The 26,894-nt window shown below is 37.9% G+C and overlaps 1 protein-coding gene across 7 annotated transcripts in view; it reads right to left on the bottom strand.

Annotated features, from left to right (window-relative positions):
- LOC134225797 (uncharacterized) overlaps positions 1-25,250 on the bottom strand; it is a 220,776-nt gene extending 195,526 nt beyond the window's left edge. For 5 of the 7 annotated variants that reach the window (XM_062706148.1, XM_062706150.1, XM_062706149.1 and 2 more), the window contains exon 1: positions 24,342-25,250. The gene's annotated coding sequence lies outside the window, so the exon portion shown is untranslated. The remainder of the gene's footprint in view (positions 1-24,341) is intronic. The other 2 variants (XM_062706152.1, XM_062706153.1) reach the window with 2 other exon arrangements.
- Positions 25,251-26,894: the final 1,644 nt, after the last annotated feature.

Here is a 26,894-nt window from a genome sequence, read left to right as displayed (position 1 = left end):
TTTAAATTTTAGTAAACATGAGTTGTCAAGAAAAAAAACTGATTTTTCACCAATTTTGATATTTTTTTTCGGAAATTTCTAAAAAACATCTTGGCGAATTTTTTAAGGAATGCCAGGAAAAATTCGAAAGCAATTCGGAAGATATCCCGAAGTAATTCCTGCAGGGGTTCACGAAGGAATTCTTGCAGAAGTTCCTGAAGTAAGTCCCGAATAATTTCCTGTTGAAATCCAAGAAATTCTTAGAAAACTTCAATAGATTTTTTTGGAAACTTAATTAAAACTTCTTTCGTAAATTTCTTTTAAAATTTATTCGAAAATTCGTTTGGGACATCAATCACTAAATCGTTTTGAATTTCTTTTCGGAAATTTCTTTATGTTTTCCTTAAAAAAATTCCTCCTGAAATCCATTTGGGTATTTCTCCAGGGACCCTACAGAAAAGCCTTTTAATTTTTTTCCAGAAATTCCTTCTAATGTTCCTCTATTTATAAAAAAATAGTAATAAGTTTATGGTAATCCTTCGGAATTTCCCTTAAGAATTTTTTAGGTAATTTCTTTAGTAAGACCTTTATTAAACAGTTTTTCCATAAATTCATGCAGGAATTATTAAATTCATTTAATAATAAAGGAAATTTTGCTGGAGTTTCTAACGGAAATTCCGAAGGATTTCCCAGAGGAATTTTCGAAGGAACTTCTAAAGGAATTCACAAAAGACTTTCCGAATATCATTCACAAAGGAATTCTTAAAATAATTTTCGGAAGGATCCTTAAAAATATGAAGAGACTCCCGAAAGAATTCTTGATAGAATTTCGGAACTATTTTTTTAAGGATTTTCCGAAGGACTTGAAGAATTTCTGGAGGAATATCCGAAGGATTTTTTAAGGACATAGATGGAGGAGTACCACGATGGCCGTCAATATGGCACCGAACCTCCCACGGGTCAACTCCACACCTCCCGCACTCCTCTCCCACCAACATTCAAATGCATCGAACAGCATCGAACAAAAGTTAAATATTCAAATTACTAACCTGTTCACAGCATATTTATTCATTTCCCGTGATAATGAACATGTTTATTCAAAGAGTTTTATGTATTTCAGCTCGAATAATATAATAAATCGGCAATTTCGTGCCGATTTATTAGCCGTTCGCGATTTGGTGGGTTCATCACTGCACTTCACTTCTTCTCAAAGGGCACTGAAGAAATCAAGTTTTAACTCACTTCTCCGCACATGAGCAGCCCGAAATGTTGATGGAATGCAAATTAAACATCACTTTTCGAAATCAGTCACTTGTTTAAACCGAAAACTTAATATAAACTGCTATTTTTGCCCGAAAAAAAACATTAAAAACTGATCGCGGAGCGAATGTAAACAACGGCACCGGCAGCAGCAAACTAATAACTAGGGTGGTTCAAAAAATAATTTTGCTCCGCCACGCTCAGTCGATTATGATTTATAATTTGGGTGTCATTCGATGGTTCGGGCTGGTTTGAACAGAGGCTTACCGTGCACAGGTCGTTACAGGTTTGTATGACAGTTGATATGGCGAGGTTGAATTTTACATTATTCTGATTGTGGCGCTCCGTCATTGGACGCTGGCGAGGGGGGAGACCATATGAATGGATAAAATATTCAAGAGCTTTAACTCTGTAGACAATGCATATTGAATGGTCGTTCCAATGGTTAGAAGTCGATTTCAATCGAGGTTGCGTGTCTTTAGCATGATAATTAGGCTTCTCAGAAGGCATCAGTGTGGCAACAGAAATGTGTGCTTCAACAAAATAGCCAAAATTTGTCTGTGATATCTATTGCACCAGGAGCAGATACTTCATACAAAAAGTGTGACATGGGGGTGAGCGGGGTATAAAATGATATTTTTTTTTGCGTTACGTAATCAATGGATCTTTCCTGCGGTGCGATTTTCGTTCAGTGAAGTCTTTAGAATGTTGCTTTCAGCTATGTGGGTTCTCTTTTCGCCAGCGTTCGAGGAGGCGCTGTAGCCAGTGTAATGAAAGGTTTTGTTTCCCATACTAGTTTTCATACAAACTTGAACCGGCTTGTGCTCAACCAGTTTTTGTTCAATTCGATTTTTGGAGGACACTCGGAGCATGGGACGGAATCGAGTGAGCGTGTTGGAGCTGGGTCGTTTTTAGAACCAATTCTACTTATATTTTATGTTTTTATAAATACGATACCAATACTACTACAGTATATGACAGTTTTTATTGTACCAATACTTTCAAAGCTTTGTTTTGGTACTCAACCCACCTTCACCTTAAATGAATTCAGAAAAGTTCCTTAAAATTCGGATGAAATTCCTAAATCAAGTTCCGGTGAAATTTCTGAAGCAAAAACCACTTCAAAAAAAAAAATCTTGAAAAAAATTCATAAAGAAAATTCCAAAAGAATCTTCGATAGATTCCCGAAGGAATATTCAAAAGAATTCCTGAAGGAATTTTCAAAGAAATTCTCAATGAAATTTCCGGAATATTTCCTAAGGTGTTTCTAAGGTTTTCTGAAGGAATGTCCTGGATGAAGATCTGAAAAAAAAAATCGTAAGGGGAAATGCCTAAGCAATTCTTAGAATTCATTCTTTGAATTTTTGAAAGAATATCTTGAGAAATTTCTTATCTCCAAAGTGAAGAAATTTTCTCAACAATCTCTCTAATAATTCTTAGAAGAATACTTGAAGAAATTTGTGGAAGAATTATTTAAGGAATGTCCTAAGGTTCTTCTAAGTTCCGAAACAATTTCTGGATCCATTTACGGAGGTTTCTTAGAAATTCCAGGACGCATTTTTGAATAAATCAGAAAGTTAAAACGTTAGTGTGCTTTGTACTTGTTTTTTTTATTGAACGCAGAACAATTGCGCGATCCTCGAAATAATTGGTCCAGCTTCGTGCGGATCAGTAATTTACTTTGACATAAGTTCGTATAAAATAATTATTTATTCGCTTACCAAGGCGACTTCCTTTAGAATATCTTTTCATCTAACCAACCTTCCGTTTTCCGTGGCGCTCTCGAAGATGCAGAGGATTCCTCGGTCTCATGAGTGTCGAGCTAATATTCCTCTCCTAATCTTAAATTGACTGTAAGGACGTGGCCGACATCATTACTGGTATTGAATATCCGAAACTCCAAAAACATGTATAATGAAAATAGTTTTCTAATACCAAGAAGGCTATTCGATTGGTGAGCTGTGCATATATTTTATTGTTTCTCGCCAATCACGACAAGCAACTTCAAAGTGTACAATCAGTCAAGCTAATCTAAACTGAACTAAGAAGCATCCAATGGATATTTTTGTAGGAGGGTCGTTTGGAAAAATGTCAAATATCACGTTTAGCCAAAAGTCATCCAGCGAATTGAACGTTTTCGGCGAAACGGCTATTCGGCCGAAACTAGCTGTCCGAATAAAACGCTTGACCGTGTGCCTGCTCGGTGTCCAGGTAGTTAGTTTGTTCTGCTTTGTGTGGCTGAATCATTGTTAATTAAAACCATTGGGTGAAAAAACTGGGACGATCGTATCACCTGAGGATGTTAGAAGCAGAGGGGTGTAGGTGACATTTTGGTCAAAATTGAGTTGACAACAGCAAAAAATGCTTTGGTTCTAGGCAATTTGCTAATATAGTTTGTACGTTTGGTTGCGGCAATATGCTAATATAGTTTGTACGTTGTTTATAAACAAATGTGAAAATACGCAGAAAATTAGTAATTCTTTGAACTTAGTTTGTATATAGTTTGTACGTTGTTTATAAACAAATGTGAAAATACGCAGAAAATTAGTAATTCTTTGAACTTCCATACAATTAATTTGCCAAATGTTCAACGGCTAATTTCTTTGCCTCTTGTTAAACGCACCTGCATTTCTTATGGGAATTCAAAAATAGGCGATATAATTAGCCATTCAACATTTGGCGGTTTCCCCTAGTATGAAACGAAAAAAATATTGAAAAACTTTGCACCCATGTTTCTCAAAACTCACTTTTTGTCACTTACACCCCTTTGCGTTTGACCTCCTTATTAAGAATGCATCCAGGGCCAACGAAGCCTACCGACTGGTGGTTTTTGTAAAGACGCAAAGGTAAACACGGTCTTCAAATAGCACGGTCTACTAATATTCCTTCCCTCTTCCTAACTAACTACAAGGACGTGCGCCGTTATTAATCATTTGAACATTTGAGTCACTGAAACTTGTACACTGAGATACTTGAAAGATCCCAGTCAATCATTCAGATGATTCTTTGTGCAATTTCACTGATTCTGGTCAATCACGGAGTTGCAACCAAACATAATTTTTTTTTCACGGGATCTCAGCAAACGTTAATGATAATTTTAACCCTCCATAGAAAATGAGCCCCTCCTAGGATTTGAACAGCTGGTTAGTTTGAAGACAAAAGAGTTATCTCCCATATTCATCATATCATAATGAAATGAGTGGAAGACAAATGAGCTTATTTCTTATTTCATTTCTCATTTCTCATTTCTCTTCAGAATGCTAGAGGAATTTTCAACAGGATTCAAAAGAATTCCTTTCAGAACTTTCAGTCCCTCGACGATTTACTTCGGAATCCCTTGACGAATTGCTTCGGAATCATTCGACGACTTTCTTCGGACTCCATCGATGATTTGCTTCGAAATCTCTCGATTTGCTTCACCATTCCTGTAGGATTCCCTTCTGAATTGCTGGAGGATTTTTTTCGGAATCCCTGGAAGGGATTCCTGTCGAAATCTCTGGAACATTCCCGTCGGAATTACTAAAGGATTCTCATCGGAATTTTCGGAGGATTCCCGTCGGAATCCCTGGAGGAATGTTGCATTTATCATTAGGAATAGATAGAATATTTATGAAATATGCAAAAATTATCGTGCCTACCAGTGGGAACCTGACGGCGATCCGTCACGTATTGTCCTTTGAGTGTGCGGGACAAAGCCGAACGTTGCTACACTTAAACGCAATAGGGTAACGGTACCAATAGTGGAGGTATTAATAATTAATATTAATAATTACGGGAAATTTACAACTTTAATATCTTAGCCAATAGATAAACTAATAAATTTGCTAACAAAAATTAGATTGATGTCATTTAACATCACCAACTTCCTTTAGTGGCGATAAAAAATAATTTGGGTTCCCATAGGGGTGCTATCCATTGATTTCTTATGCGATTCGCCACTATTGGTACAGTTGCACCACTATAGGTGCAAGGAAGTCAATTTTAATAAGGAAAATTTTGGATAAATTGTATTTGACAGGATATTTAAAGCACGACGCATCAACTGAAACCATCGTAAAGTGTATAATTATGATAAATCTTAAAACCCCACTACCTCCACTATTGGTGCTACCTCCATTAAGGGTACGGTTACCCTATATGCTATCAATTTAAATCGTCGTAGCCTGAGAAAAGCAAATATGGATGAGTATGATTGATCCGCAATTGCCTTAGACGGTATTTATCACATAACCACTAAGATAACTTAAATTTAACTTTCTTTTGTTCATAATAATGCTCTTATAAAAGACCAATTTAAATCCAATCAGTGGCGCCGGGAGTGGGTGGGACAGGTAGGACATGTCCTACGCATGAATTTTCCTGGGTGGGACAGTCAAAGCATTGTCCTACCCATGATTCTGGTAAGAACATATGAAGTCATTGGATGGCAAGAATTTGTGTGTTAGCAGAAGATGATTTTAAAGTTAAGTCCAAACAATAATCATAGATGTTTTTGGTATCCTAAAGAAATAGGCTACTGATTGATTGTTGTTTAGGACTTCAGGCACTTTAAAATCCCTAAAGCGCTCAAAGATGTCTATGTTTTACAGAGGTGAAATAGAAGTTGCTGAAATCTGCAAATGCGATTAATTAAATATTTTAGACGTTATGATTAAGCACGATTGAATGGATTATTCAAAGCCCACGGAAAAAGTCTTCTTCAAACCTCAAAAGGTCTATTGAAATCTGAGGAACCAGAAACATACCGAAGACCGCTCTTAAAGGGTTCTGAGCTCCGAAAACAGATTCTTCGAGACGAGCCAGCCTCGGGCTGAAAGTCTCGGTAATCTATATCAGCGGTTCTCAACCTGGGGCAGGTCACTGGTGGAATTAAATGGACAGTACTTAATTCGTCTTAGACGGTTTAATGCTGAGGGTGGCTGGGTTCGATTCCCGTTGCCGGTCTAGGCAATTTTCGGATTGAAAATTGTCTCGACTTCCCTGGGCATAAAAGTATCATTGTGTTAGCCTCATGATATACGAATGCAAAAATGGTAACTTGGCTTAGAAACCTCGCAGTTAATAACTGTGGAAGTGCTTAATGAACATTAAGCTGCGAGGCGGCTCTGTCCCAGTGTGGGGATGTAATGCCAATATGAAGAAGAAGAAGACGGTTTAATACATTCCACTAAAAGAGCTTAATATATTTTTCTGAAAAAGTGTCATCTCTTGTTTTTGTTGGGTTTTGTTATTGTCAAAAACTGGTCTAGTAGTCTAGAAATTCGAATATATTGACATAGGGAGTGAGAATCCTGAACAAAATATGACCAGAAGATATGGAGATAGAGAAGTTAGCGAGATGTAGAAAGCATAAAATGTATGTCGATTGAAGGGACCGATAACTCAGGATAAAACCATCGACATAGGTAGAGACATCGAGAAATAGAACATCGTGATGTAGAGAGTCGACTGTATTACAATTCCAATCAAACTTATTGATAAAGTTTGATAATTGTGATTTTTTTTTATTTCAAGTCTTGTACATAATATGCATGACGATTAGTAAATCAAAGCCTATTGAATCCTGCCCTCCAAAACGAGCACAGTGTATAAAGGGCGATAAAAAGATCAAAAGGACAAAACGTCGAATGAACTAATTAAAAAAAAACTTCAATGCAATCAATCTATTCGCTTCTGAATTAAAATCTAGAGTCTGATGGTACGAAAGTCTCCATTTGAGAGGCATGGATGTTTTTTTTCGAAAAGTTCAGTTGCTTCGTTACAAGAGAATTAGAAGAATCGTTCTACGCTTCTCGGAAGCCTCCTTTCAAGAGACTGGGAAGCCCCCTTCAAGAGGCTCCGGAGCCATTTTCAAGAGGCTTGGAGACTACTTTCAAGAGGTTCAGTAGCTTAGAAACGTACTTTCAAGATACTTAGAAGCCTTTAAAGAGGCTCGAAATCCGCTTTCAAGAGCCTCTGAAGCCCCCCTTCAGGAGGCTCGGAAGCCTTTTCTCAAGAGGATCAGAAGCCTCCTATTAAGAGGCTCTGAAGTCCCCTTTTCAGGGCTCAAAAGCCGGCTTCAAAAAGGCTCGGAGGCCTCCCTTTAACAGGCTTGGAAGCCTCCCTTTAAGAGCCTTGAAATCCTTCCTTCAAGAGGCTCGGAAGCCTCCATTCAAGAGGCTCGGAAGCTTATCTTGAAGAGGCTAGGAATTCTTTTTCCATAACTGTTTCCCAAATTGGCATTTTCTATTCACCCTACCCACGACTCGGAACGTGGATGCGCCTCTGAATCCAATAATGCTTTTTTTCCAGTCACAAAAAGCAGCGACATGAAAATCAAAATTTTTCGAATAAAAATTATTTGACCGTCAAATTAAAATACAACTTCTTCTGTGTAAAATGGTGGTCGATCAATATGTAAAATGGCTTATTTTACACAGCTGTGCAAAAAAAGGCGTCCAGTCAAAAATTAGCGAGAACGAAGCGTTTTATCCAGGCCCATGCTAAAAGGTTACTTCAAACACCGACACAAAATAATGTTTCTTCGAATTCGAGCGAATTCTGCAAACCCTGCTCAGTACCGCGTCGAGCACCGAGGATCGCTATTTCCGTTCATCGACCCGGTCGTTTAACAAAAGGGTGTTGAAGTAAACTAGAAACGCTCCAGCAGAAAAATCAGCCACCATCGAAACATCGGTCTAGACTGGCATATGTTGCGAGAATAGTTTCAGCAACGACTCGCCGAAAGAACAATCTTCAAGCCTGCGTCGCCATCCGGGTTACTTTCACCGCCTCAGAAACTTGGTCTGGACGGATATACCGGAGAGGTTATTCCTGTTGTCCATGATCATCACAATCAATTCGACGCCTCGAAGAACCCGACTTTATGAATCGCTCGACGATTGTTCGCTTAACCAATTGTCCCGCTATTGCATCCAGAGCCCTTGCCAAGACACCGGAAGTGACGCAATACCACACCAACACTAAATAAAATTGCATACATAGAATGTACTTGTCCGTCTTTTCAATAACGGAAGCTATCCCTGTGCATCTTAGTAGGCTTTGTGAAGGTGCATTTGGAGTACGTTCAAATGACGATCCGAGTAATATCGTGGCCCGTGGGCTTCGCAGCAAGCTGAAGCGAAGAGGTCGAAGTTTAGTCCGGTGTGGTGCATAATTCGCCATTCCTTTAGATCAGGCATAACTTATTTCTGGAGGTGTAATAAGGAGAAATCGGTGAGTTCTAGGTTGGTGACCGACGAGTTTACGTTATCGGAAAGCCACACACAACGGGGAGCGGCAACCACAGCCTTAGAGGTAAGGACTAGAGTTCAATATCCAACGAGTTGCTGCCTCGTCTGTGGGCCCGAGAATTAATCTTCCGAAATTCGACCGTAGGCGCAACTAGGCGGAATTCCGAAACACACACCCAATCAGCCCTCGCAACACGCTGCCTGTCGTACTCGAAGTTCCCAAGCCGCAAAATGCTAACCTTGGGCACAGAAGTGACAACCGTACACGTTACACTGTTGCATATCACCAAAGTACTCGAAGTGAGCAGTGAGAAACATGTTCGGCTTAATGTGAAATGGCCTATTCTGTCAAATCTATTTGTTCAAATGTTTTTATTGGTCTACATGATTTTTTTTTTCAAAGATATATCGTTTTATATGTCGTTTGGCATTATCGACTTTATCGGTCAGATGACCAGCTCTTTTTCGACTGTATGTCCCTTATAGCCAAATGACTTTTGGCCAGATGGACTCGGCCTAAAGGTTTGTTCGATTTTTTGAACCACCCTAATGAACATAGGACCTATGAGATGAAGTCCAGAAGCAGTAACCCTATGACTTTGGAAAATTATCAAGCCGCGTTCTTACACGCAATATTGTCGGCGTAGCACCAACATAGAATTCGGAAGTCGGGACTTCCGAACCGAACTTTCTTCCGAAGTTTTATCTGTCAGACTTATTGATGCGTTGTTTGGCGCATCTTTAGGCGTAACCAGCGCACTACTTCCGAAGTTGGAAAGAAAAAATACAACTTCGGTATAAAAACGGTTCTAATTTTTTTTCGGATAGACAATATGACAGTAAGCTACATCTAACAAAAAATCTGAATCTCCGAAAACGCAAGATGATAAGTTATTTCTAATTAAGAAGAAAGATAAACAAGTAAAACGGTACATAATGCCTCCCCGACCTTGACTCAAATGTCTCAAAGATCTCATATATATTTTCTGAAACATCGAACTGTTTTAAAAATTGGAAACAATAAATAAAACAAATGTACTGCATTGTGAACTCAAAAATTGGTCTCATGTTGATCTCAAGTTATTAATTTAATATTTACAATTGGTTTGATTGGTGACCTAATGCAGCGCGTTTGAAAAATCATCATACCGTCTATCAAAATCAATTGGTTTATTATTCTTCGAAAGAATTGAGAAATTACACAGAAAAAAATAATGAAAACTAAGAAGCGCGTAAAAAATAAAGACGTGGAAAATTAAACTATTTTGGGCGTACTTGGATATTTTCTAAGAAGTACACCCTAAATGTATGCAATGTCTATAGCATTATGTCAGTTTCTTTAGCATACATCATATAAAAAGTGACATAATGCAATGGAAATTGCATACATTCAGGCGATAAAATCGTTTAAATTTACACTCTTTTTGGCATTCCCTTTATGTGCATTACTTTCGTGTAAATTTCAACAACTTTTTCTATCTGTGTATTTTTCATCAAAAGGTGTCACTTCTTCTTCAATAACTCTACATCCCAACTGGAATTTGGCCTGCTTTTCAACTTAGTATTCTATTAGCATTTCCTCAGTTATTGATTGAAAGCTTTTCTATGCCCGCCATTGCATGAGTATGTATCTTGTGTGGCAAGTACAATGGATACACTATGCTCAGTCGAGAATGTATCCAGTCCGAAAACATCATAGACCGGACCGAGAATCGAACTCGCCATATCTGGATTGGCAATCCTACGCCTTTGCTTGCAAGGCTACTGGAGACATCAAAGGTGTCATTTTCAAGATTATGAATAGAAGAAGATACATATGAAGAATCGAACCAACTCTTTTGTAATTGATACCATGGAGGAGTATTATTTGTTGCCTCTCCTAGAAGCCAAGTTTATTGCAATTTACTTCGAACACACTAACTTTCCACAACTAGGTCAGTGAGCATCCTAAAACGCATTCACTGCTCCAATTCCTTCCCTAATTGGCCACACAATTAGAGAAGAAATAAAACAAAACCCAAACATTTTGAATTTAATCTCCACCAACCGCGCACTTCTGCTCGGATCAGCGCCCGTCACTCACTCGAAGAAACACAAAGCTGAGTTAAACGTTCCAAACGCCGTATATTACAAATCCGCTAGATCAAGCGTGCATTCCTACCTTCCAAATATCTACTTCCACTCTTCATTCATGGTTTTCCCGTTCGAAACATATGCTTCCGAACGAAAGAGCAGATAAATCTGAACCCAAATCGGAAGCAGGCACTTTTTGATTTCGGCATTCGGTTTCACCCTCCCAATCGATCTTTGAGCGTGGTGAAAAAAAATGGTTTGAAATTCGTGCTGCGTGCGTGGTCCATGCCCCGATAGATTGGTGCCTATATCGACATGTCTATTCCCCTTCACATGTTCAACCACAGTGCTTGACGCCTAAACACGCAGAAGACAAGCTCGTGCAATGGTTCCATTTCCAGCTCTGTGCTAGATGACGGATCGACGAGATTAGTTAGTGCAATGTAAGCTCTATGCACCGTCGTCACCAGTAGACCCAAATGCACAGCAGTTTATTTTGCGAGCATATGTTTCATTGTCAAACGGTTCGGCACGATTGGTAAAGGTTGGGCCTGTCCCTAAATAGAATTTAGTTGAGCTGACTGCGCATATGAAATGTATTGGATTACATTTCCTCTTTCCGCGGATTTCTATGATAGATGATTTGGTTTCTTTGTTTTTGCTTTTTATATATTAAGCCTTTTTATAAATTTCTCGAGTATTTTCAAGAGGTAAATAATTTCCAATAACGAAATATTGATTTCCATTCCACTAAAAAAATGGTGAAACTGTACAGAATCAATTTTTTTTGCGTCTCGCATTTTCAAAGGCACTAAACTCAACAAAGAAGCAACGAATAACTGTCATCCTTTTATATAAGCGTAGAACACAAAGATGACAGCTGATCGTTGCTTCATTATTAGAAGTGGTGTCCTTGAAAACACGAAGTGGAATAAAATTGGATCCCGAAAAGTTCGTCCTTAAAGTAACACTCCACAGCTCAGGTGGTTATGTTGGTGGTTTACTCTACTTCCTCAAGCTTCATGTTAGATACATGATATTTGAATGCATAACTGATAACTTGTCATAGAAAAGTTAATGATTGTGATGTTCTTAGCGGAAAATAAGCAGGAAAATTCTAGGAATTGAATTTGTAGGTACGTTACCATATTGTTAGCGGTGTTGATGTATAATAACGTAAGATATGATTCGTACTCCAGTTGAAAGAAAAAAAATCGTAATAGCGTTTTAAATCTGTTATATAGATCATCCCTAAATAGTGTTGAAGATTTTTTCGTAATTATTGAACTTAATCTTTATAAAAAAAACACTTTAAAAAAGGCAAAACAACGAAGTTATCTCAACCCCGAAAAATGTAATCTGGAATGCAGGATTGGCCTCCTTGTTCGAGAGCTGGCAAAGGTGAAGGTGGAGGTTGCGTTTCGTTTAGTAAATCAATCTGGAGGCATCTGATTCACGTTACTATACTATATAGTTACATCTGTATGAGAAGTTAGATCATGGAGCTGGTTTCGCGATACTTGGTAAGCAGCAGCGTCCAACACACAACAAACCCTTAAACCCGATGGCAGGAAGGGCGAGTTCTATGAGTGTCTAGACAAGATCCCTTTTTTTTACTAATTTTATTTGCTAATTATCTAATACATGCATTCATCTCTTAGACTAGGTGTTCCGTGTTTTCTTAACACTATCATCCTTATTTGCTATGTTATAGTTTTAGTTATTATTAATACATTTCAATTGCCTCTGGCAGTTAGAATTTTTCCTCTGGTTGAATTGAACCATGTAGGAATTACAATGTTTTCAACTTAAACTAAACTTAACCTATTTTATACTAAGGGTACAAGGAGTTAATCGTTGCAATAGAAGATTGCAACGATTTTTGTCTAAAATTGGAAATTATTTTGATGGACATTTGTTGCAATGTCTCAATATTAGAAATTCTATGAAGTTCATTGGTACTATACCACGGAGGCAACTTCAGAATCATTTTCAGAATTTTATTTTGAATCCTCTGAAGTGCCTTCTTTCTGGTATTGCAGCAACTAGTCCATATTGGCACAGCATACAACATGGCAGGTCCAAAAATTTGTTTGTAAATCAAAAGTTTGTTCTTAAGACAAAGTTTTGATTTTCTGTTTATAAGTGGATATAGACACTTAATATATTTGTTACATTTGGCTTGAATGCCTTCAATGTGACTTTTTAAAGTTAATTTTTGATCTAGCAGAAGTCCTGAATATTTAGCTTCGCTAGACCAATTAATTGGAACCCCATTCATAGTGACAATATGTCTGCTAGAAGGTTTCAAATAAGAAGCTCTCGGCTTATGTGGGAAAATTATAAGCTGAGTTTTGGAAGCATTCGGGGAAATTTTCCATTTTTGCAAGTAAGTGGAGAAAATATCCAAACTTTTTTGCAATCTACTACAAATGACACGAAGGCTACGTCCTTTGGTTGAGAGACCTGTGTCATCTGCAAACAAAGATTTTTGACACCCTGGTGGTAAATCAGGTAAGTCAGAAGTAAAAATGTTATACAAAATGGGCCCCAGTATGCTACCTTGGGGAACACCAGCTCTTACAGGTAATCTATCAGATTTATAATTCTGATAGTTTACCTGTAGTGAGCGATCTGATGAATAATTTTGGATCAGTTTAATAATGTACAGAGGAAAATTAAAATTCATCAATTTTACAATCAAACCTTCATGCCAAACACTGTCAAATGCTTTCTCTATATCAAGAAGAGCAACTCCAGTCGAATATCCTTCAGATTTGTTGAGCCGAATTAAGTTCGTAACTCTTAATAACTGATGAGTGGTTGAATGCCCATGGCGAAAACCAAATTGCTCATCAGCAAAAATAGAATTGTCATTAATATGAACCATCATTCTATTTAAAATAATCTTTTCAAACAGTTTGCTTATTGAAGAAAGCAAACTGATAGGGCGATAACTAGAAGCCTCAGCTGGATTTTTGTCCGGCTTCAAAATTGGAACAACTTTGGCGTTTTTCCATTTATCTGGGAAGTATGCCAATTGAAAACATTTGTTAAATAGGGAAGTTTTTTGATAATTATGTAGAAAATACCATCATCACCCGGGGCTTTCATATTTTTAAATTTTCTAGTAACAGATCTCACTTCATCCAAATTAGTTCCCAACGAAGGGTCAAAAACATTCTCTTGATTGAGAATGTCTTCGAAGCTCCGTGTAACCTGATCCTCAATTGGACTAGTGAGACCTAGACTAAAATTATGGGCACTCTCGAACTGCTGAGCAAGTTTTTGCGCCTTTTCGCCATTTGTTAATAAAATTTTATTTCCCTCTTTAAGCGCTGGAATTGGCTTTTGAGGTTTTTTGAGAATTTTCGTTAATTTCCAAAAGGGTTTCGAACTGGGATCCAACTTCGAGACATTATTCTCAAAGTTGGTATTTCTCAGAATAGCGAAACGTTTTTTAATTTCATTTTGCAAATCTCGCCAAATAACTTTCAACGCGGGATCGCGAGTTCTTTGGTATTGCCTTCTTCTTACATTTTTAAGACGGATCAGTAGCTGAAGATCGTCGTCAATAATAATGGAGTTGAATTTAACTTCACATTTCGGAATTGCAATGCCTCTGGCTTCGATAATTAAATTTGTCAAAGATACGAGCGCATTGTCAATATCACTTTTGGTATCGATAGGAATATCAACATCAAAATTCCTATCGATATACGTTTTATATAAATCCTAATCAGCTCTATGATAATTAAAAGTAGAGCTGAGCCATTGGGATATTGAATAGTATAATATCCCGCAGAACAATCTTCAAATAAAATTTTGCCATTGGAATTGCTTTGAGCATTATTCCATGAACGGTGTTTGGCATTGAAGTCACCAATTACGAAGAATTTTGATTTGTTGCGAGTCAGAATTTGAAGATCAGTTTTCAACAAATTCTTTTGCTGCCCATTGCATTGAAAAGGCAAATAGGCTGCAATGAAGGAAAATTGACCAAAATTTGTTTCAACAGAAACTCCCAAGGTTTCAAAAACTTTGGTTTCAAACGAAGAAAATAATTTATGTTTGATACGTCTATTAATGACAATGGCGACCCCACCACAGGTGCTGTCAAGACGATCATTTCTGTAGGTAAAATAATTTGGATCTCTTTTAATGGAGAGTCCGGGATTTAAATAAGTTTCTGTTATAATGGCAATATGCACATTATGAACTGTTAGGAAGTTGAATAATTCATCTTCCTTACCCTTTAGAGAGCGGGCATTCCAATTTAGGACTTTCACACAATTATTTAGATCCATTAAAACGGAGTCCGATAACATTTTTTTGTGTGTACTTTATACCAACCTGAACAGCTTCTGGTATGGTATTTGCTTTGAACATTGCATCAATCATGTGATGCAATTGTTCAGTTAAAAAATCAAAGTCGGAAGCAGTCATGCTACCTGAATCGGCAACATGACCATTATTTTCCGTTGAGACATGGGTATAAACCTCATTTTGAGAAGAGAAATTTTGTCTACCAGCAGCGATGTTTGCATACGTAGGTACATTCGAAAAATTGGAATTTACTGAAGTGCTTGCTACCCGTTGACGAGCGGCTAAATTTGTTTGTGAATTGTGGTGGGTATGAATTGCTCGACCGGTAACTGGTTTCGAAATTTGAGCGTTTAAAAAATTTCTACCCGTCGAATCTGGGATCCGATTGGAATTTCCCGTCATCAATTTTGCACGGGAATTCAAAACTTTTTTGCGTGAAGGGCATTCCCAGAAATTGATTTATGATTGCCCCCACAATTTGCACATTTAAATTTATTGAATCTTCTCTCACAGGACATGCGTCCTTGGCGTGAGAGGTTCCACCACAAATCATGCATTTAGCATCCATGTGACAATGTTTGGTTCCATGACCCCACATTTGGCACTTACGGCACTGGGTGGGGTTTTGAAATTTCCAGGCTCTGCGAAATGTTCCCATGTAACACGGACATGGGACATAATACAGGCCTTTTCCAAACTTTTCATATTATTTAGTTCACTTTTGTTAAAATGAACTAAATAAAATTCTTGAGAAATGCCCCTCTGGGAAGTACCAGAGTGGGATTTCTTTTTCATCTTAATTACTTGGACTGGTGAAAATCCAAGTAATTGAGAAATTTCAATTTTAATTTCTTCCAGTGATTTATCATCACTGGGGAGACCTTTCAAGACGACTTTGAACAATCGCTCAGTTTTGTCGTCGTATGTGAAGAATTTATGGCGCTTCTCAGTTAAATACTGAAGAAGACGTTTGCGATCGTCAAAGGATCCCGGCAAAACGCGGCAGTCACCCTTCCTAGCAATCTGAAATGAAACCTTGATCCCCTGAAGGTTAATCAAAATCTCATTCCGGAAGCCAGAAAACTCGGCAACAGATACCACAATTGGCGGAATCCTTTGCTTTTTCGCATGAATCGAATCACCTGGGCTAGAGGTAGATTCGATTTGCTCAATTTCATCATTAATCAAATCGAACTGATTGGAGAAGAATTATTTCCGATATTAGAGTTAGAAGGAATATCTGAATTCTCCAGCTTCCTTCTATTTTTTCCGCGCTTAGGCAGGACGGTCTTGAAACCTTGTTTCTTTGAAGGAAGTGGAGAATTCAGAGACTCCCCCTTCCTCTTGTTTTTATTAATGCTCATGGCTGAGCGTGGAGACGTGACCTTCTAAGAGGTTTTTTTCCCAGAACGGTGTCCCTGCAGGATTACCACCGCTTGTCGGAATTTTACTTCCGCAAACGGGTCCAACGTAAAACGAAGGCGCGGGTCCCTGCAAAGATCGTAACGGGATCAGTGGGTACAAATAGCGCTAAGAAGCATCGTTGAAATTAAAATAGCTTCGGGTAGTATTAAAAACTTCCTTCCGCAAAGAGAGAAAGAACCGCACAGCACGAAAGCACGATGCGGTCTAGACAAGATCCCTTAGTGTGCTCAATGAACGACGTGAATCTAGGGAGTGAGTGCTAGTAATGGACTAGTAATGGCGATAAAAATTTACTACAGTCGCCACTGATGGCGCCAGAGTTCTGGTGATGGTGGAGCACCATCATTTTTGGCCTAATTGGTTCATTTAAACTTTGGCGTCAAATTGGAGGCATTAATTTCAAAGCAATAAATAAACTCTTTCGGAAATTCATTTATGAATTTCCCCCGAAAATCCATTGCAAATAACTTCGGAGATATATCTAGAAATTCGTTTGGAAATTCAAAGAAGGAGTTCCAAGAAAATTCCGAAAACTTCTTCGGAAAATCCATTACGAAATCTTATAGGAATTCTTCGGAAATTTTTTTAGACATTCTTTTGGAAATTTCTTCAAGAATTACTTTAAAATTCCTTTGAAAATTTCTTCGGAAATTCCTAAGGGAAATCCTTCGGATATTCTTTCAGGAATATCTACAGAAATTGTTTTAAGAATACCTTCGAAAATTGTTTTAGGAGAAATCCTTCGGAAATTTCTTTAACAATTTCTTTGGAAATTCCTTTAGGAATTCGTTCTAAAATTGATTTAGGAATTTCTTCGGGATATGTTTTAGGAAATTCTTCAGACATGCTCTTAAGAACTCCTTCAAGAATTAATTCCAAGAATAATTACGAAAACTACACCAGGAATGCCGACATTCGTTCAGGAATTCCTCCTTTGTAAATTTAACTGGAAATTCTTAAGAAACTATATCCAGAAAATTCTTCGGAAATCTTTTTCGTAAAGCCACACGGAATTTCTCCCGAAATTCCTGCAGTAATTATTCTGGAAATTTTGTTGGAAGATTTTTTTCAGGAAATTTATTTAAGAATGAAATAGAAAATACCTAAGGAATTTTCGGAAGAGTTTCTAACGGAAATTCCAAAGGAATTTCCAGATGAAATTTCCGAAAGAACGAATAGTAATTTCCGAATGATACTTAAAAGAATTTCTGAATTATTTTTCTGAATATTTGAATATGTAATTAAATTACCGGAGGAATGTCCGAAGGAAAAAATCCGAAGGGATACACTGAGGAAGTACTGGGAGAAATTCTTTAAAATATTTTTAAAGTAATTGCTGAAGGTATCTCTTAAAAAAATTCGAAAGAATTCCTAAATCAATTTCCGCAGGAATTTCTAGAGTAATTTCCAAAAGAAATTTCTGGAAGAATTCTCCTAAGGGAATTTCGGAAGTTTCCCTGATACATTTTCCGCAGACATTGCCGAATATCCCGTAGGAAATTGGACCAAGAAATTCTTAATGCTGCTTCACTGCATTGACTTTGACATATTTCAACCCTGGTTCTTACTATTCTTTTTAATACTTATGAGTGATGGTCGGAAGAGTATGGAACGAATATAATTTGCTTTTAGATGACCCATCTTTTGCACCTTTTGGATGGAGTCAATGGAGTAAATTATAAAAACGTAACTCAATTATAGGCTGGTTTCGAAGCCGACGACATGAATCTTCAAGCTCCAGAGCGCTGATTAATTAGGAAAGAAGCGGATACAAATTTGGTGGATCTGCTAAAACCTCTGACTGATTAGAGCTCTGTGTGTAATGCCAAACGCAATTATATCAGATCTCTGTACATAAACGAATTTGGAACTCATAAGAAGAAGCATAAATATGTTTATACTTCAGTACCGATGCATGGTCAAAATCAGTATTATCCCACTTGTTCTTGATGCCGAAATGGCTCGCCTTTGATAGTTAGTTGGTATAAGGTACACTGGGGGAAGTGGAAAAGGAAAAATCGATACTGCCTGTTTGAATTAGTGTAAAACCAGTTTAAATGATCTAAATGCGTTCAATCAAAATGGGCTATCAAAAACAGTCAATTTTGCACCAACTGTGCGGTAATTCATACCATTTTGGTCGCTTGAAATTTATGGAAATATATTTTAAAATTAGGAGTTGTTTTTCCACTTACCCTAGTGGGATGGGGTAAGTGGAAAACCCATGTTACCTTGACCTTCAATAGTGATGAGTAGTTATATTACTAAAATCAATACGATAATTGCTCTGAGTATCGTTTGTGGAATATTTTTACTACCTTAACGAAATAGATCCTCAAGGAATTCTCGTAATAGCTAGAGGAGGGCTGGTTTTGCCTTCTCGAACACTAAGTGTACGTTAAATCTATATGTTCGCCCCAAAGATGATTTTTTTAAAGGAAAAATAGGACTTACAGGGTTATAAACTAATCAACTTAGTTTAACGAACTGAGATGATGTCTGTATGTGCGTATTTGTATGTATGTGTGTGCGCAAAGCACATACAAAATTATCAGCTATTCTTGAGCACTTATCCTTAACCAATTTGTTCGCGAAAAATTGCATTCAACGGCGAAACTTGAAATGAATAAAAATTAATGTGATTTATAGAGTATATTTACCTATCAGTGCTATTTTTAACTTTCTTATACATTTTCTAATATGTAAAACATGTGAAAGGCATCAATACCGATAGGTGGATTAATCAGGAATTTTCTACTTTATATTAGTCCAATCACCACTGAAATCACAATGATAACAAAGAAGGAACATATTAAGATTCACAGCTATCGAAATAAACCCTGGAGGGAAGACAAAAATTGCGTAATTAGAACATTATCCACTGGGCAGTGTTTCATACCTGGGGTAAGTGTAAAATCTTTGAATTATTTCCTTTCTTGGTACAAACCACTACCAATTGAATGGGATTAGTTTAATTATATTGTAATGGTCACCTGTGATATAAATTCACTTGAAAAAGGTACAATTGGTGTAAATAAGAATTGATTTTATAAATGCAAAAATCAACTTTTCGCGAAACCTAAAATTACAGTTCATGCGTTAACCGTGTTAGTGTATGTGTTATACAAATTTCAACACAGTATTAGTGTGAGCATCAAAGTATATTCTTACATAATGTTATGATGTGGTAAAAACTGTAAAGTATGTACAGTTCCAATTTTCGAGTCGATTTTTCCACTTACCACCTTTTTCCACTTCCCCCAGTGTACCTTAATCCATTTCTCGAATGCCTCACATTAGGTTTTAGAAATAGCTGAATAAAGAACGACTACTTCATTTCTTCTCAATAGAAATGGAGCAGAAAGACATGCACTAAACAAATGACACGGGTATACTACAAAAGTTCAATGCAATGGTTCATCCCGAACAAAAAAAAAAGATCTAGATCTATCTCTTAAGTAATTTCCTGAGAATTTTCCGGAGGAATCTCTGGAGCAAACTCCGAAGGAAGTTTTGGTGGAATGTACAGAAAAATTCAAAAAAATCGTTTATTACTTCAGGAGTTCCTTCGAACATCCCTAAGAAATTCGTTCGGAAATTCCTAAAAGGAATTCCTGCAGAATTACGGGAGCTAAGGGATTGGAACATCTGTAAGATTTTTTTTTATTTGCTAAAGAACTTGCTGAAGGGAATTCCGAATGAGTTTCCGAAAAAAAATTTAAACAATGTTTTAAAGAAACTTTCAAAAAAATTCTAAAGGAATTTCTGAAGGTATTTCTAGATTTATTTGCGGAGAATTTTTGAAAAAAAAACCTCAAGCAATTTAGTAATGAATCACTGGTGGATTTTCCGATGGAATTCCTGGAGGATCTTAGGTATGCCTGAAAAAAATCCTTGATGACTAACTGAAATAATTCATAGGGGTGTGTTTTACGAAAAAATGTGTGGAGGACTTTCCGAACGAACTTTTGGATAAATTCATGTATCACTTGGATGAATACTGGAGAAATTTTCGAAGCAACTCCTGAAGTAAATTCTTAAGGAATTCTTGAGAATATCCGAAGAAGTATGATGAGGTTTCTCTTTCTGGCATGAAGTCCTAATTCGGTGTTTTGTCTTACTACTGTCCGGATTTTCAAAGGAATTCCTGGATATATTCCTAGAAGAATTCCCATAAAGAATTCCTTCAGATATTTTTGAAGGAGTTTCTATTCAAAATTTCATATTAAAGTTCCAATTTTTCTTAAAACATTATTCAGGAAATTTATCCAACAATTCCTTCAGGAACTCGTTAAAAAATTCTTTCCGAAAACCTATTCAGGCTGTTTTTTTGTAAATTTCGTTGAAAATTTATTCGGAAATTTCTCCTGAAATATATTTAGAAATTCCTCCAAGTTTTTTTTTCTAAAAAATCCTACAGATATTTTTTCGTGAACTCCTCCAGCTCCTAAATTTTCGGAACAGCTCATTTGAGTACTCCTTCATGGATTCTCTCGTAAAACTTGAATGTTTTGATATGGAAATGCTAATATCATCTTCCAAACTTGGACGTACATGTTCATGATAGCATTAGAGGCGAAAATATAGAATTGATAGTTCCGTTAGGATACGGCAGGCATGAAGAATGTTTTTATAGAAGTCGATTTGAAAGCGAGCGGAGGGCAATATTTGTGATGGCACATATCGCACGACCTTCCTTCTGCCAAGCTCCCGTATGAAGGGAGCTAGGAGCAAGTAAATCAACGGATTTTGGATAATGCGATTTTGATGATATACTTACAAACGGGCTTGGTGGTCATATGGCTACCGCTTCTGCCTCATACGCAGGAGGTCGTGGGTTCAATCCCAGGCCCGTTCCATTTCTTCATGTTCTAGCAATCGCTAGAACTGGAAATGGGCTTTCATACTGTTTCCATCTTCTATCCCTATACCTACAACTTGATTAGTTCTAGCAGGTAACTGTTAGAATTTGAAATGAGCATAAAAGCTCAACCGTCTAAGACGAATTAAGTACTGTCCATTTAATTCCACCAGTTAATTTTCGTTATCTTTGCAGATACGTATTTCGACCACAACTGTGAGGTCGTCTTCAATGTCTTGTACTTGACTCGACTTGAAGAAAACAATCGCAACTTACACTATTTATACTACGCTAGGTACCTAATCTAATCTTATTTGCCTACTTTATTTACCTATACAGTAAATTACTTTATTGTTTAGGTAGAAACTTGAAGAGCCAAGAGCTGCCATTTCCCTGATCCTTATTCAACAGCGCTGTTTGTACCTGTCGGTGGATTTCCAAACTCTCAGCAACATCGAGTTTCCATGGGGAAGAGACATTTCTTAAGATTTTAATATTTGATGCCGTAATTGGGTGATTTTCCTTATACACATGCTCTGCTACCTTTGATCTAAATTCGTAATGTAATCCCTTATCGTTTTCTCTTTTCGCCTTACTCACTTCCGCCATATGTTCCTTGAACCTTATATCTAATGATCTTTTTGTTTGGCCTACATAGATTTTTACACATTGGGAACAACTTATCTTATAAACGCCTGCCTTATTCAACATTTCTACTTTATCCTTCGTTGAACCCAATAGAAACTTGAGTTGGTTGCTTCTACTGGAGAATACTAGATCGATGCCGAATTTCCTTAGTCGAGGGCGTAGCTGGTTGGTGATGTGTTTATCATATGGGACCGAAACTCTTTTCAGCGGCTCCTCTATCGGTGTCAGCGTTGTATGTCCATTCCGTCGTAGGGTCCTTTCCTTCTTGTTGATGATCGCTCGTATAGTCCTCTCCTGGTATCCGTTGATCTTCGCTGTTTCCAAGATGTATTGTAGTTCCTTCGTTTTTCCTTCTTCGCTCAGGGGTATCGTCTGCATCCTGTGGATCATGTGATGAAATGCTGCCATTTTATGTTGGTAAGAATGGTTCGATGTATATGGGATGACTCTCATGGTGTTCGTGGGCTTCCTGTAGATTTCGAGGCTCAATGTTGTATTTGCTTCCCTGATGACTAGTAGATCCAAGAAAGGTAGTTTACCTTCTTTTTCCTCTTCGAAGGTAAATTTGATGTCCTTATGCACGTTGTTTATCGCTTCCAAAATCCTGGGTAGATCCTTTCGGTTGATGATGCTGAAAATGTCGTCGACGTATCTCCACCACTTCTGGGGTAGTATTCCTTGTTCTTGTAGGTTGTTCTCCAGATTCGCCATGAACAGTTCGCACAGTGATAGCGGATTTCCCATCGGTGCTCCTTTCGTCTGTTTGTAGTAGTTGCCACGAAATGTGAAGTAGTTCTCCGTCATGCATAGCCTTGCCAGATTTAGGTACATCTTCACCTTTCCTCGCCATGTTGTTTCCGTCCTTTGTGTTAGCAGCCAATCCTCTAGAAGATTCAGAGCATCTTTCACTGGAACGCTAGGGAACAATGCCGCTACGTCGAATGATACCATTATGTCCTCTTCTTCGATGTGTCCTGATTCCAACAGCTGCCAACAGGTCGCAGGCTTCGTGGAAGGCCGCGTAGACGATGGCTTTGTGCAGTTGAAGAGGACCTGAGAACGCTTCACGTTCAGGGCGCCTGGAAGCGATTGACCCAGGATCGAGTCCAGCGGAGAAGGATACTATATTCGGCGTAGGTTCATCGAAGAGCTGTAGCCCATCAAGTATCAAGTAAGTATTATGCATACAGTGATAATTCGGTGCTTGATAGAACCACCTCAGACTACAGGGTGTAAGAAATTACGGAGAAATAATTAAAAGCATGTTGTCTTCGGTGAAATCGTTAAATTTAATGTAAACTAAACAGGAAACATGTATGATAATAATCTATAGTATTCTAAGATCTCCAATTCGACCCAAAATCCAAAATAATTTGGAGATTTGACAACATCCCAAATGCGTGAGTTTGAAAAACAAACGATATTCAAATACTCGGAAGACATAATTTGGTTCATACCGCGGCTGGGTATATCCTAGGTATATCATGGTAGTCGTGTTTGATTCGGACTCCATGACAATTTGAAGATCCTAGAACATCATAGTTTATTACCATACCATGTTTTCTGTTTTGTTTACATTTACATTTACATTTACGAATTCACCGAACACTAGATGCTTCTAATTATTTTTCCGTAATTTCATACACCTTGTAGTCTGAGGTGGTTCTATCAAGCAACGAATTGTCACTGTATTCTCGCTTAACTTTTCAAAAGGTCCTAAGTAACATTTTTTTCATGAATTAATTTGAGTACTGCAATCAAAAGCTTTCATGTTGTTCTGTTGATTGCGCTATTCAAAATAATTCATGAAAAAAATGTTACTTAGGACCTTTTGAAAAGTTAAGCGAGTATTCATAATAGGGATGCTAAAAGTTTGATCTAATGTTCCAGGTGATGTCTTTCATGTGTTATTTAAATATTTCCATCATCATTAGATGGATAGACATCATTTTCGGTAATGAAATGTGAGTGCTTATATCACTAAAAAAGATTTTTTCTAAATCCGTTGCTTTACTCCCACAGCTCTAGCGAAACATTTAACACCGCTAGACACAATATTTTGTAATGTTCAGAATTCGGAAGAGATGGCTAAGAGGTTGGTAAAAAATCTGAGAAAATCGGTTGACTACTGAGAACCATTTGAAAAATTAGTTACAAAGATTTTCTGCATGAATGTATCCGCGTCAACTTTATTAACGAATGTATCATAGAGTTAATTTTGTTATATTCACAATAATTACTGTTTGAAACTTAGAAACCCAGCAAAAGTCCTGATATGAGAATAATGATGTCAACTTGTTAGTTCAATTATTTAATGAAAAAAGAGAAACCCGACACACGTCATATGCGTACCGCTCCTAAATTCAACCATCAAATTACTTAACAATTTCTAAAATTATTATCACATGACACGGCAACAAATCCCAAGGGTCATACCACAAGCATATTTCTGCCCACTCCCAAATCATCGCGAAAAACAAAACTGTGTTCTACACCCAGGTATTACGCATTCAGTCAAAATAGGGAGTACATCTTACCGTCTATCCAGCATGTGTCGCACTCGTAGTGACTCTTCTGACTTAATATAGAATTCGCCGTGGTCGTTGTCGTTCGATATTATCCATAAAAGTCGCAAAAAGTTAGTCCGCAATTCACTGATTTGAAAATGTCGTTTCTTTAACCCGATATTCTTAGCAGCTTCACGCTTCTCATGTTCAACTTTCTTCTGGTTGCAACTCCGAAATACACTCAATTTAGCTCCAGACAAAAGCGATTACTCTGAAATTGTAAAGCGACACAAAACATATGTCGAGCTGTTATCTATGCTCACTAATATCGGATTCCTTTTCCCATCGCTTTCCCAGCGGTTCTACAAACTCTTGTGTCTTTTCCAAAATTCTAGACACACAGTGCGTGATCTGGCGTTAACACCATAGGGAGAGTATCGTCTCACCACTTCCTTTGTCGAGGGCACGAATTATGAACGAATGTGTGTTTAATTTTGAATAATTTTCTCTTCTCAATTTTTTTTTAATATGCAGGCCACACACTTTCCCGCATCTTTTCATCGGCACTATGCTGCATTTTTTTCCTTTCAAAGCATCAATATACGCACAATCACAATTTCTCGTACAAAAAAGGAACAGCGAACATCATCCAACAAACATCGGTTTGTGTCGATTTCCACTCACATTCACATGGGGAAGAGCACTTCTGGCGACGCACAATCCAGCCGTCTCGCGAAAAGCGCATAATTTGACCATAAATCACCACACCAAGAATAATTCCATTGTATGCAAAGCGCGCAAACAACGCATAAAGAACCCGGGACAGCAGAAAGCAAATACTGATGATCCTATACATAAACTGAAACAACGATCGACTGGTGTACTGGAAGCGCGCCAACGAACGTATGGACGGACAGCGGCAAACTAAACCGGTCGACGGTTGCAACCGAACTAAACTGCTGCACAAGTTCAGCACGCCGTCAAAAGAACCGGTGCCGGCACATTGCGTCTGATGATGGTGCGCCCCACGAAAGAGGGAGTGAGATTCGGAGAGCCGAATGGTGAGCGCAAGGTTGGGTCGCGGCGATCGGTAGCATAGAAGCATTATGCTTTTTTATTCTCACATGTTTCTGGCAGAGAGCATGTCGTCAGCACATAAAAAGCAACAACGTCTCAACTAACCAACAGCTGTTGAAGGCTGCTGAACGCACGTCTAGTCAGTGAGTAGGTGGAAGGACAGCAGGACTAAACGAAATGAAAGAAAAACAGAGATCAATCGATGCTGGTTTATGCTCGCCAACCAAAGGGTTTCTTGAGTTTGTTGAGAGGGAAAACTCGTACTGTGAGCATGAGAGAGCATCGAACAACAGTGCACTCAGTGTTGCTGAGTTGTAGAATTCTGTTCAATTGACATTTTCTGTCGACAATTTTGTCTCGCTTTAATGCAACTGCCCCGAAGGAACTATTTAAATCTGAGGTGGCATTGCGCATCTCGACTCGAAACGAGCAAACCATGCAACAAGTCATACGAAAGAGCTGTCGAAAGGAGATGGGCAATGATGGCCCTGAGTGTTCAGGAATGATGACCTTAACTAGGTGAAGAAATCGTGGTGCTTATGCTATGCTTATGCTATGCTTATGCTATGCTTATGCTATGCTTATGCTATGCTTATGCTATGCTTATGCTATGCTTATGCTATGCTTATGCTATGCTTATGCTATGCTTATGCTATGCTTATGCTATGCTTATGCTATGCTTATGCTATGCTTATGCTATGCTTATGCTATGCTTATGCTATGCTTATGCTATGCTTATGCTATGCTTATGCTATGCTTATGCTATGCTTATGCTATGCTGCTATGCTTATGCTATGCTTATGCTATGCTTATGCTATGCTTATGCTATGCTTATGCTATGCTTATGCTATGCTTATGCTATGCTTATGCTATGCTTATGCTATGCTTATGCTATGCTTATGCTATGCTTATGCTATGCTTATGCTATGCTTATGCTATGCTTATGCTATGCTTATGCTATGCTTATGCTATGCTTATGCTATGCTTATGCTATGCTTATGCTATGCTTATGCTATGCTTATGCTATGCTTATGCTATGCTTATGCTATGCTTATGCTATGCTTATGCTATGCTTATGCTATGCTTATGCTATGCTTATGCTATGCTTATGCTATGCTTATGCTACGCTTATGCTATGCTTTTTTGGTATTTTACCTCTTATGCAAGGCAAGTTCATACCAACTTCTGCTATCGAGGTTGTCGTTCCTCTTCGGGTAGAGCGCACAGTCGTCCGGTGAAGCCAACTCCAACACAGTCGTCGATACAACAATATCTTCCAATATGGCAATCAATCACTCAGCTCCAGTATTGCTAGGCCCCCCATAGTTATAGTAGAGGACGATGAAGGAGTAGGGGAGAACAGTCTGATATGCACCCCTTAAGCTTTACGATGTATATAAACAAGAATACCGAACCGTTTTAACGTACATTTAGCATTAGTATTGAGCAATTTGCATAAATTCGTAGAAGGTACAAGTCTGAACTATTGTATGACAGTAGCATCAC

This window comes from Armigeres subalbatus, chromosome 3 (genome assembly GCF_024139115.2).
Source record: "Armigeres subalbatus isolate Guangzhou_Male chromosome 3, GZ_Asu_2, whole genome shotgun sequence".
NCBI classification, from domain to species: Eukaryota; Metazoa; Arthropoda; class Insecta; order Diptera; family Culicidae; genus Armigeres; species Armigeres subalbatus.
The sequence above is the reverse complement of the archived record's forward strand: the minus strand, read 5'-3'. Positions and strand labels throughout refer to the sequence as shown.